At 34.2% G+C, this 13,444-nt stretch overlaps 1 non-coding gene across 1 annotated transcript; it reads left to right on the top strand.

The window, feature by feature from the left end:
• Positions 1-7,071: 7,071 nt before the first annotated feature.
• LOC140872695 (small nucleolar RNA R71) lies at positions 7,072-7,177 on the top strand. The gene has a single exon (XR_012147893.1). It is a non-coding gene; the product is annotated as a small nucleolar RNA R71 (small nucleolar RNA).
• The last annotated feature ends 6,267 nt before the right edge of the window (positions 7,178-13,444 follow it).

Here is a 13,444-nt window from a genome sequence, read left to right as displayed (position 1 = left end):
ATGATCCTTGGATCTGATATGTCATTGTATGTGGGCAAGATAAGCATGTAAGATGATTATTTAAAGAATTCTCGAAGAGTATTTTGACAGCTTGTGTCTTTTGTATATCTTGTTGTTATCGTTCTATCTTGCTCTCTCTTGTATCTTCATTCATTTATGAAGGTTATTAATGAAGTTGCACATCTTTTGATGGAAATGTCAGGATCTTTCAACGGCTTCTTATATTTAAAATTAGTTTGTAGATGTTTGAGCAGTCGGATAATATACTTCAGTTTGTCTGATCAATTTATTTCCTGAGCAGTCTTGATTTTGGAATGGTTATATGAACTTACTTCTTCAACTGGTCTTAAGGTTCATAAATATGATATCTGAATGGACTACTTAATCTTGAACTGCTTGGTTTTCGACTAGACTGCTTGAATATATTTTTATGTTTTTGTCAAACACCAAAACGTATCTTAACAATTTCCCTCTTTTTGGTTTTTACTAAACTAGGCAGTTCTTATTTCTTTCATAGATATATCCTTCGAAAATCATTTCATTCTCTTAGACAGTTTTCAAGAAATTTCCTCTTAATGTGATATATAATATCTTCAACTGTTTTCCTTGAAATTCTTCTTCTATTTCTCATTTTCAAATTATTTATGACACCTCCTCGATGTCCTGAAATTTTCATTGGAAAAAGTCAGCATGAATGACTCTTTACATTCTCCAAATAAATCTATAAATAGATATGAATTGCATAGATTTGAACATATCAGCAAGTTCTTAGCAAAGTGATCATGGAATAAATCATCAAAGAGATATGAATTGCATAGATTTGAAGGTGTTTCCCTCTTGTAGCTTATGAAAGAGCTTCAGACACTGGAAAAAGTCACCCTCTCTCCAAGTTTTCAGGAGACATCATCAAGTGAACTGGTCACCTGAATGTCCTTCTGGAAAATGGTTGTTGAGTGGGAGATTTATATTGTAAAAAATTATCTTTGAATGAAATAAGTTTTATCTTCCTATTTTAATTTCCTGTTTATTTATTTTCATGCAAGTCACATATTATTTTCAACGATTTAATACTCAACAGATCATTAAACATATAACAATCGATAATAAAACAAGTATGAAATAAAAAAAACTTAGTCATTTGTCTGTGGCGTGTCAGTTGGTTGCAAAAGCAGTTGGTTCATCTAGTAGTTTTATGTGAAGAACAAAAGCTCCCCCTTACTGCAATTTCCCTTGAGACTGACATTTCTTTCTTTGTTCCTGTCACCTGCAAATATCTTCCCAAACTGGACTATGGTACTCAAATCTACGTGGGTCCTTGATGAATTAGTCTTTTGAGAATCCAGATTTGAATCAACCTAACAGGTCGATTGTTGACTATATCCCATAAAATTTTTTCTTTGTGTTTTGTGTGCTTGTGTTGTGTATAATGTGCTCTGTAAATAAGATTGAGCTTGTGTTGCAGTATGCAGTTTCACCCTTTTTGCATTATTATTTTGCCTATATCTAATTTGAACTGGCCTTTCATGTGATTTATAACTTGTTACGCCTTAATCGCATACAAATCTCGTATAATGAGATTAATATTTTTAATGCATTAACAAATCTCAAATTAATATGTTTTGATGATTACAAAAATCGGTTAATCGTTACTAATAATTTTAAGTGAGAAATTTGCAGATATTAGAATTTCTTGTGTAAGGAAATTATTCGATGCAAGTACCATGAAAATCAAATATTGAAGAAATAATGAAGTGTTCGGATTTTGTGAAGTTTGGAGGGTTCGAAGCTCCGTTCGGACGGTCCGAAGCTCCGTTCGGATGGTCTGAAGAATTTCCAGGAATTTAAAATGTTCAGAGGCACTCTCGGAAGCCACGAAATACACACTTCGGACGCCCCGAAGACAAGTTCGGAGGACCCGAACTCCTTTACAGCGACTGAAGATTTTGTCGGAAGAAATTTGCCTTAATGAATTTAATGCAGCCATTCGGACGACCCGAAGACTAGTTCGGACTACCCAAACAGTTCATCAGACGCAAAAATTTGAAATTGAATCAGACAAGTTCGGACGACCCGAAGACCCGTTCGGAGGCTTCGAGCTAGCCCAGATAAGCAACTATAAATACATGCCATTTGAAGTCATTTCATATCACCAATTCATCTCCTCTCTTCTTTACAAGCAATATCCTCTCCATCAAGTGTTCAAGTGATATTTGTGTGAAATATTCAAAATCGAAGGTTGTTTGTATAAGATCATTTGTGAGTTGGTTGTTTGATTGTTGTAAACACTCGTGTGTGAATCCGAGTGTATTGTGTGAGTGTTGTGGCTATCCTTGGAGCCCTTAAGGCCAAGTGTATCGAGTTGTATCGGCGCGGTGATCGTGTTGAGTTATAAGGCTATCCTTGGAGCCATCAAGGCCAATACGTTCGAAGTGCTAGTGGATCCTTGGTTAATCGATCTTAACCAAGATGGGGAGACGTAGACGATTTATCGTCAAACTTTCATAAACATCTCTTATCTCTTTCACTGCTTCATTTACTTTACGCATTTATTTACCGCATTTATTATTGATTGCTTTAAGTCTTTCGTTTGCGTATTTGCATAATCGTTTTAAATTGCTAAAGTTGTCAATAGAACCTAAACCCCCCCCCCCCCCAATTAGGTTCTAACATAACTGTGTTTAGCTTTTGTTGCATATTTTTCGCTCGCAAGCGCACGATGTCAAGTTATAATATAGGAATTAAGACCAAGTCGATCCCACGGAGAATGAATAAATGATATTATATCAAATATTTTCAACTAATAAAATCCTAATTCTATGTAGAGCTACGAAAGTGGTTTCATTTTTATAAAACTAAAATTTGCAAGAAATAAAATTAAATAACCACGAGTTCACGAGACGAAAATTCAATAAGCGATGAATGCTAGAGGTTCGACTTCACTTGACTGTCCACCACAATTTATTTCTGATGATTATTTAATTATCAATTCTTCTAATTTATTAGCCAAGAATCCCTATTATTTTCTACTACCTCTCTCGAGTGTCAAGCAGAAATTCGTATTCAATAACAAACTCAATATCTCTATCAAAGTTCAATTATTAAATCCGGTAAATAGCACAAGAATTCGTCTAATGTCTTCTATGGAGTTATATGCCTCTCGAACAATATAAACATCAAAGATGTATTTTCCTATGTCGTATTCAAAATCTCCTCTCTCGAGTGATAGATTCTAAATAAATTATCATTCAATCTATGGCCAGTAAATTGAAACCATTAAAATTAGGAAAACAAAAATAAACTGTGCGAAGAATTCAAATATATAAATCAAAATATCTCAATCATCGTTTCCAGTCAAGATCCGTCTACCTCTAGACTAAGAAATTAGTTCATAACGCAATTCAAAATCAAATAAGACATGTTTTTCCAACAATCCATAAACTAAGAAAATTAGAGTTCAAAGAGAAACTAGAACGAATTAGAGACTTTCCATATTTTTGGAGACTAAGAAATTAGTTCTCTTATGCACTTCAAAACTCTCAATAGCCGTCTTATGCTCTGGAAAACTCTCTAAACCCTCGTATCCTCCAGAATAAGTCATAAAATCCCTTTTAAAACTCGATTAAAGACTTTCCATATTTTTGGAGACTGCGCAGCGCTAGAGTGCTAATAATTCGGCACTGGGGCGCTCAAGTTTCGTATTTTATTTTTCAATGACGGACGTCTAGCGCTGGAGCGCTCAAAATATAGAGATGGGGCGCTCTGGACATGAATTTACGGGCGCTGGAGCACTGGAAAAGTAGAGCTGGGGCGCTACTTGTTCTTCCATTTCACCATTTTAATTTGAACGATGGAGATCGGATTTAGATGTCTGTAACATTCCCAGTAATTTTCTGAAGTTTGCTGTCCCGTAATTTGGCTTTCCGCTTCTTCTTGCTACTTTTCTTCAAATCCTTGCAACTCACAAAAACAACAACAAATACGTATAATATTCACTCGATACATCACAAAATCCAAGTCAAATCATATATAAATTAAGTGCATAAAATGCACTTATCAAATCCCCCCAAACTTAGACTTTTGCTAGTCCCGAGCAAAACAGTAATGATCAATATAGTCGACCTTCGAATTTATACATTCCAAGATTCAATACACATGTCGGCTAATTTTTTCAAGAGTTCTCGTGTGTGTGTGATTTTCCAATCTCATCTACCCACCTAACTTCGGTAAAATCATGCAATCCGTAAGCTTCATAAACTCATTAACTCCGCCCTCAAGTTTCAAAATACTCTCAACCAAGTTCAACTTTTACTCACACAGATCAACAGGACTTTTTCGGTTAACATTAGGCTCAAGCATAATCAGCAGGAGATAAGCATCCATATGTATATCAATGCCAACAAGGACTCATGATGCAAAGCAAAAGGAATTGAATATTTTCAATTTGTGCAGGATTATGAGTAGCTAAAAATTTTTTATTTGTATTGCCAGACATTAGTCTTGGCTTTCTTCTACTCCACACATCTCCATCTTTATGCCTTGTATTTGGACTAGAATTTCAATCCATTTTTTTTTCTTTTCAAGGCCTCCCCTCACCTTACTTTCTCCGCCATTACTTTTCTTTGAACTTTTTAGCTACTCAATTTGTTTTGGATTTTTCATGAATATAGAATGGCTAAAAAAACTCAATAGATTAAAAAAAAAACGCCTAAATCACCTCTGTGATCTTAAAAATCTATCTCAGTTTCAAATAAAAATCACAAGAGTTAAGAATCAAATCCTCTAATCCACATCACAAATCCACATAATTTTTTTCTAATTGCTAGGAGTATCGAAAATCATGGCATTCGTGCATAAATGTGAGAACTCAAGATTAAATATAGCTAACATAACTTTTTCAGCACACAAAATTTATTTTCATCATAGGCCAACACAATTACAACATCATGCCTTCAACTCCAACTAACTCATAAAAAATTTCAAATTTTCACAATTTTTAAACACCCCCCCCCAAACTTAAATTGTGCATTGTCCTCAATGTACAGTATTCATTAAAAACAAGGGACACATACCTTAGGCACCAAGCGTCAGTACTCAGCACTATCTTAATCACTCAAAACTCTTCATCAGGGGTGGCTCCTAAACTCTTTCAGCTCCATACTTTTTAACCTACACAATTCAAAATCATTATTAATGTCTAGTTTTCTCATGATAAAAATAAAAACAAAAACAACTAAAAGAAAATAAAAAAAAATGCAAAAAACAACTATCTTGGGTTGCCTCCCAAGAAGCGCTTAGTTTATAGTCCATAGCCCGACTATATTCTGATTCTAGCCCGGTTCCACTTTGTTGGAGGTCTTTTCCTTTTCTTTCACCCTCCAAACATATTCAACAATCTTCTTGATCTTTGTTTTATTTCTCTTCTTCTTCTTTGCTACCTTCGGATCATTCTCTCTTGGCAATTCTACAGCACTAACAACTTTGCAGCAACATTCCATCTTCTTTGATTGTTCAATCATGAACACTTTTTCCATGGATGAATTTTTAACCTCCTTATAAACATTAAAGATCACTTTCTCACCATCAACTCCCATCGTCAACTCACCTTTCTTCACATCAATCTTGGCTTCAGCAGTAGCCAATAACGGTCTCCCCAAAATCAATGGCATATTTGCATCCTCCTCCATATCTAGCACAACAAAATCCGAAGGAAAAATAAATTTATCTACTTTTACCAGTACATCCTCAATGATTCCAAACGGATATGTGATAGATCTGTCAGCTAGCTGCAATGCGATTGTCGTGGGTTTCACCTCTCCAAGTCCCAAACTCCTGAAAACAGACAAAGGCATTAAGTTAATGCTAGCTCCTAAATCACAAAGTGCTTTATTAAAATTAGAAGAACCAATAATGCAAGGAATCGTAAAACTCCCTAGATCTTTTAATTTTTGTGGTAGCTTCTTTTGCAGGATATCACTGCACTCTTCAGTCAGGTTGACAGTCTCGAACTCCTCCACCTTCCGCTTCTTAGACATCACCTCCTTCAAGAATTTTGCATAATGCGGCATCTGCTCCAAAGCATCAGTGAATGGAATATTAATATGAATTTTCTTGAAGATGTCAAGAAACTTAGAAAACTTCTCATCCAACGCTTTCTTCTTGAACCGCTGAGGATATGGCAAAACAGCTTTTGGTACAGGCGGTTTCTCAGGCACAACTGCAGAATTGCTGGAATTTTTGCTAACAGATTTTTCAGACTCCACCACAATCTCTTCAGCCTCTTCATCATCTACTTCCTTTGGGTCATCAACCCCAAGTTCTTTACCACTTCTAAGGGTTATAGCCTTGCACTTCTTCCTTGGATTAACCTCAGTATTGCTAGGAAATACACCTCTCTGCTGATTATTCAATGCATTCGCCAATTGACCAATTTGTGTTTCAAGATTTTTCATAGAAGCGCTCACATTGGTCAAGTGTATCTCCATACTATCAAGACTATTTTCAATCCTCTTAAATCTTGTGGATGATTCTGCAATAAAATTACTCACCAAATCTTCCAACGATGCCTTACCTTCACCATTCTGAGTATTGAACTCCGGTGGAGGATTCAACACATTCTTATTGTTTGCATAGGAAAAATTCTCATGATTACGCAAACTAGGATGATACTGATTGGGTACAGGATTACCTCGATAATTGTTGTAATTCCTGTTGTTCACATAATGAGCTTGCTCCACACTCTCAAATCTATCAGCAGAATTTACGGCAGTCGCTAGCGATGCTGTCTCATTAGAACTTTGATTCCCTTTGGTCAGTGCAGCCAACTGTGTAGAAATAGTAGCCATCTGAGCAGTCAAAGCAGTGAATGCATCAACCTCATGAATTCCAGCAGGCTTCCTTATTGCAGATCTCTCACTCGGCCACTGATAACTGTTAACAGTCATTTGCTCAAGCATCTCATAAGCCTGTTCAGGAAATTTAGAAAATATTGAACCTCCAGCTGCAGCATCCACAAAAATACGAGTTGGCCCATTCAAACCATTGTAGAATAACTCAATCTGTTCCCAGTCCAGAAAATTATGGTTTGGACACTTCCTAAGCAACTCCTTGTACCACTCCCAGGCTTCATACAATTGCTCAAAATCTTGCTTTTTGAATGTAGTGATCTCTATTTTCAACTAAGCAGACTTAGCAGGTGGGAAATACTTAGCCAGAAATTTAGAAGCCATATCATCCCATGTAGTGATACTCCCAAGAAGTAGTGATTGCAACCAACTATGAGCATTGTCCCTAAGAGAAAACGGGAACAATCGTAGTTTGATGGTGTCTTCAGTAACACCATGAATCTTCACTGTGTCAGTAATCTCCAGAAAAGTACGCAGATGCAGATTTGGATCTTCAGTAGCTGCACCCCTGAACTGATTCTGCTGCACCATATTAATCAGAGCTGGCTTCAACTAAAAATTATTCGCCGTGATGTTCTGCCGAGCTATCCCAGAATAATGAGTATTGATCACCGGTCGAAAGTGATCTCTGATCGGCACCGAAGCATTATTGACAGCTCTTTCCCTTTCTTCAGCCATTTGTTGCAACTCTTCTCTTCTAGCTTTTCGCAAGGCTTTAGCAGTTTTTTCGATTTCCGGATCAAAGAGCAGTGAGTCGTACCTTTGGCTTTTTCGCATAAACTGCATAGATAGGAAAAAAATTAAAATTAGAACCAACAAAAGAAATAAAATGCTCTAAATCAAAATTAAGACTAATTAGCACAATTTAATATAAATCAAATAAAATTCACTCCCCGGCAACGGCGCCAAAAACTTGTTGCATGTTTTTTGCTCGCAAGCGCACGATGTCAAGTTATAATATAGGAATTAAGTCTAAGTCGATTCCACGGAGAATGAATAAATGATATTATATCAAATATTTGCAACTAATAAAATCCTAATTCTATGTAGAGCTACGAAAGTGGTTTGATTTTTATAAAACTAAAATTTGCAAGAAATAAAATTAAATAACCACGAGTTCACGAGACGAAAATTCAATAAGCGATGAATGCTAGAGGTTCGACTTCACTTGACTGTCCACCATAATTTATTTCTAATGATTGTTTAATTATCAATTCTTCTAATTTATTAGCCAAGAATCCCTATTATTTTCTACTACCTCTCTCGAGTGTCAAGCAGAAATTCGTATTCAATAACAAACTCAATATGTCTATCAAAGTTCAATTATTAAATCCGGTAAATAGCACAAGAATTCGTCTAATGGCTTCTATGGAGTTATATGCCTCTCGAACAATATAAACATCAAAGATGTATTTTCCTATGTCGTATTCAAAATCTCCTCTCTCGAGTGATAGATTCTAAATAAATTATCATTCAATCTATGGCCAGTAAATTGAAAGCATTAAAATCAGGAAAACAAAAATAAACTGTGCGAAAAATTTAAATATATAAATCAAAATATCTCAATCATCGTTTCCAGTCAAGATCCGTCTACCTCTAGACTAAGAAATTAGTTCATAACGCAATTCAAAATCAAATAAGACATGTTTTTCCAACAATCCATAAACTAAGAAAAGTAGAGTTCAAAGAGAAACTAGAACGAATTAGAATGAAGCTTCTCCGTCGCCGGATGCCGCTGTCTTCAGTCTTCGTACCAAATTCTCGAGCTCTTATGCACTTCAAAACTCTCAATAGCCGTATTATGCTCTGGAAAACTCTCTAAACCCTCGTATCCTCCAGAATAAGTCATAAAATCCCTTTTAAAACTCAATTAAAGACTTTTCATATTTTTTGAGACTGCGCAGCGCTGGAGTGCTAATAATTCGGCGCTGGGGCGCTCAAGTTTCGTATTTTATTTTTCAATGATGGACGTCTAGCACTGGAGCGCTCAAAATACGGAGCTGGGGCGCTCTGGACATGAATTTACGGGCGCTGGAGCACTGGAAAACTAGAGCTGGGGCTCTACTTGTTCTTCCATTTCACCATTTTAATTTGAACGGTGGAGATCGGATTTAGATGTCTGTAACATTCCCAGTAATTTTCTGAAGTTTGCTGTCCCGTAATTCGGCTTTTCGCTTCTTCTTGCTACTTTTCTTCAAATCCTTGCAACTCACAAAAACAACAACAAATACGTATAATATTCACTCGATACATCACAAAATCCAAGTCAAATCATATATAAATTAAGTGCATAAAATGCACTTATCAGCTTTACTAGATTTCCAGTTTTTCTTTTCACAATAGCTTTGTGGAACATAAATATTATTCCACTTCTCGACTATTTCCTTATTCTGTGAAGAAGAGTCATTCATAGGTTTGACAAAGTGAATATACTTTCCTTTACACATGTTTAAATTTGGTTTAGTATTGACCTTTTAACTGCTTATCTCTTCTTTAAATCCTAGACCAATCTTATCATTATCTGGTCTCTGAAGTTCATGTATTGTGTTTAAAGTGACTGAAGATTTCCAGGTTTGAATCCGCTAATTTAATTTCAATTTTTTTGATATTAACTGCTATTTCTCAACCTGTAACTCAATATTTTCAATTTTAAGCTTAGCAATCTCTGCCTCCAAAATAGCTTTCTTTGGTAGTTCATTTTTCTTTGCCATAAATTCTTCAAATTCTAAACATATTTTTTTTGTATTCATTAGCCATTTTGTGCAATGCATTGGATAATTCTTCTTGTGTAAAATCAGTGGAGTTAAAAATTAGTAGTTGTTCACTTGTTGATGACTGAGTAGGAACCTATTTACTGATAGAAGGCTGGTCTTCATGAGCCATGAAACAACTATTTTCTTCTTCGTAGTAGAACATGTCTCCATGGTTTTGATTGTGCAGTTGTCCATGGTGGTGTACCAGAAATTTTTGGAAATCTCACTAAAAGCAGCCATATAAAGATGTTCAGAAATGAAAAAGAACCTGCTCTGATACCACTTGTTGATAATTGATTCGGACTGCTCCTTTGAACTTCGAAGAGCATTTCAATATGAAAATCTTCAAATGCGAGCACATTTGTTGTTAGAAACTAAAATTTTATCTTTCTCGTGTGTCAATATTAATTGTCCAACAAATGTATGTGCAGAAACATGCAAACTAACAAATTGAACAAATATATATATATATATATATATATATATATATATATAATGGCTGAACTGGTATATAAATAACACAAATATGTTTATGGATGTTAGGAGACTTAACTGCTCCTACGTCATCCCTTCTTCCTCATGGAAGGATCCACCAGAAGACTTTGGTTTATAAAACGTCTTGTATACAACCCACTACAATCGTAGGACTTACCCTTGCCTAGATTGAAACTCCTAGTACACAACCAATGTTAGGACATCACATCCTAACAACGAAATACAATAATGAATTGAATCCTTAGATTCAGATAGTAGATCAACTCTTTATGAACATTAGGCAGTTGAGAGTTGTATCTTAGCCCTTGATGATCCTTGGATCTGATATGTCAATGTATGTGGGCAAGATGAGCATGTAAGATGATTGTTTAATGAAAGCTCGAAGAGTTTTTGACAGCTTGTGTCTTGTGTATATCTTTATGTCATCGTTTGCTCTCTTTTGTATCTTCATTCATTTATATAAGCATGTGTCTTTGCAACGTTCAACTTAATATACTTTAATTCATGTCTCCATTGTCTATAGATCTTCAGCATGACTTTATGAAGGATATTAATGAAGTTGCACATCTTTTGATGGAAATGTCTGGATCTTTCAACGGCTTCTTATATTTGAAATAAGTTTGTAGATGTTTGAGTAGTCAGATAATATACTTCAGTTTGTCTGATCAATTTATTTCCTGAGCAGTCTTCATTTTTGACTGGTTATATGAACTTACTTCTTCAACTGGTCTTGAGCTTCATAAATATGATATTTGAATGGACTGCTGAATCTTGAAATGCTTGATTTTTTATTGGACTTCTTGAATATATTTTAAACTTATCCTAACACATACAAATTAGTTTCACTGAAGCTTAAAAACAATATTAAACCATCTTTAGTATACAAAATGTCTTCATACTAATTAATTATTGTCGTACTTACATCAACCCCAAAAGCATAACCACATAATAAAAATCATTCAAAAAATTTTCAGCAATTCATGATCATCGGATAATATATTCACAGCAACACGAGCTCGACAAGTCTCCACATTCACTTTCTTTTCATATCTCCACATTTCATCTGTGTCACGGGCTAAACACTCCAATGCAACAACAAAATACATTAACAATTAGTTTCAGAAATTTTCAACGAAAATAAATTTTGGGCAAAAACGGATTACCATAATCATTCAAGCATTTCAATTAATAATTATTCCACTGAAGCGGCCAACAATAGAAACAGAAACCACATAACAAATTCAAGAACATCATCATAAAAATTGGGGATAAACATATGAAAACAAAGAACTAAAAAATAATTTATGATCCTTAAAATACTATTAAAGGATTTCAAATAAATATTTCACTGCGACAAACGAATAAATAAATAAGTAAGTTCTTATCATATAGTATTACACAACAATGGATATTACACAACAATGGATCTTATTATATAGGGAAAAATGGTGGATTTATTAATGATTTAAAAAATGGGAAAAATGGTTGATAATTGATTTATTAATGCCTTTTAAAAAATCGGTCCATGAAATTCACCATTTCCATGGTGGATTTAGTTGTTATAGCTACAATACATGAGTAAATGAAAAAAGTAAAATAATACAAAAAAAAAAATTAAAGACACTAGAAACTAATAAAATGAATATAATAATGACATGAGAGACACAAATCAATAAAAATAAATAAAATAATGTAATAGGGAGATAAAACAAATATTTTTTGTGTCAGAGAGTCGTAAAAAACTTTATCAGAATGGGGGTTGGACAAAGATTGAATTTTGATAATGTGGATTTAAAGGCAATTTTCCCTATATATTGAAGTATTAAAAAAAAACAAATGAATCAAAATTATCATCTCTGTTAAAGCATCGGCTAAAAGATCAATCAAGACATTCTAAGTCTAAGAGTGATAAATCGCTAGAATGATCCAATCAATTAGCATTGCCACAAAAGGACAAAAACATTCAATATGATAAATGACAAAAAGTATATAAACAATTGTAATGTCAGTCTCAAGTAGAACAAATATGGCTATTGAAGAAGTTGATATATGGGTAAAGAATACATCCTGAAAAACAAGGTGAGTGTTTAGAGAAAACAAGAATTGAACATCTATATTAGTGCTCACACAACACCACATAATCATCTAAGTTCTAGGAATACTTCAAAGATCAAAATAGTACAACTTCAACGTTTATGTTATTAGATCACCAAGGATCACTTGTGCTCATTGTGTAGCAATCAATTGCTACACCTCGTTTCCTCAATATTCACACTAGTTCAACAAAACAGATGAAGTAGGATGGTTGAGAGTGCAGTAATAAGATCGGATTTGTTTTTGGAAATTATAAAGATGAAACTTTTCTACGGGTCTCATTCTTCTGTTTTCAGAAGGTATCATTAGAAGATTTGATGAGTACAATATTTAGTACAAATCCACTTCAACAGGACTTATCTTTGACTATTGATACTCCTAGACGACTCACAACTTTAAACACTCACAAATGAATTGGTTACAGGAAAAGAATTTTTTTTCATAGATTTACAAAATGCTCACTCTTCTATTGATTATAAGTAGATTGTAAAGAGATTTTTTCCATAGATTTACAAAATTCCCACTCTTCTATTGATTATAAGTAGACTGTAAAGAGATATGTTATAGTTACAAAGGATCTTGAAGTATCTGATTTATATCTTTTTGAGTGTGCTGGAATGACTTTCAATATCAAGCACAAGATGTAATTCGATGTAAGGCTTGATAGCTTGAGTGTCTCTCTCTTGCTTGAAGAAGCCAAAAAGCTTTATATAGTTTTTATTCAACGTTAATAAAATGGTTCTTTTAAGACTCATTTATTGCACCTATACCAAAGAATAGACTTAATTTTAGCTTGTCAATTCTTTCATACTCAAAATATAAATAGAAAATAAATTCTACGGTATGATTCATTTATCCTGTAAGGCTTGATGGCTTTATGACACATTTATTGTACCTGCACCAAAGAGTTTTTCTCTTGATACTATTTCATCCTCACTGTCCAAGTCCAGATGCATCTTGTCTAATTTGTTACTCAAAATATGATCGTTAGAATTTTCAAAAGCATTATTGGATTCATCAAAGATCACATGTATAGACTCTTCAATTATTATTAAAGATCCTAAATTTACTTACTGCTGAATAACCAAGAAAAATTCCAACATCTGATTTAGAATAAAAAACAGATAAGTGATTTTTACCATTGTTATGAATGAAATATTTCCATCCGAAATATGAAAGTAAGAAAAATTAGGCTTACTC

Source organism: Henckelia pumila, unplaced genomic scaffold, assembly GCF_033568475.1.
Source record: "Henckelia pumila isolate YLH828 unplaced genomic scaffold, ASM3356847v2 CTG_466, whole genome shotgun sequence".
Lineage (NCBI taxonomy): Eukaryota > Viridiplantae > Streptophyta > Magnoliopsida > Lamiales > Gesneriaceae > Henckelia > Henckelia pumila.
This window is presented reverse-complemented; position numbering and strand designations above follow the sequence as displayed.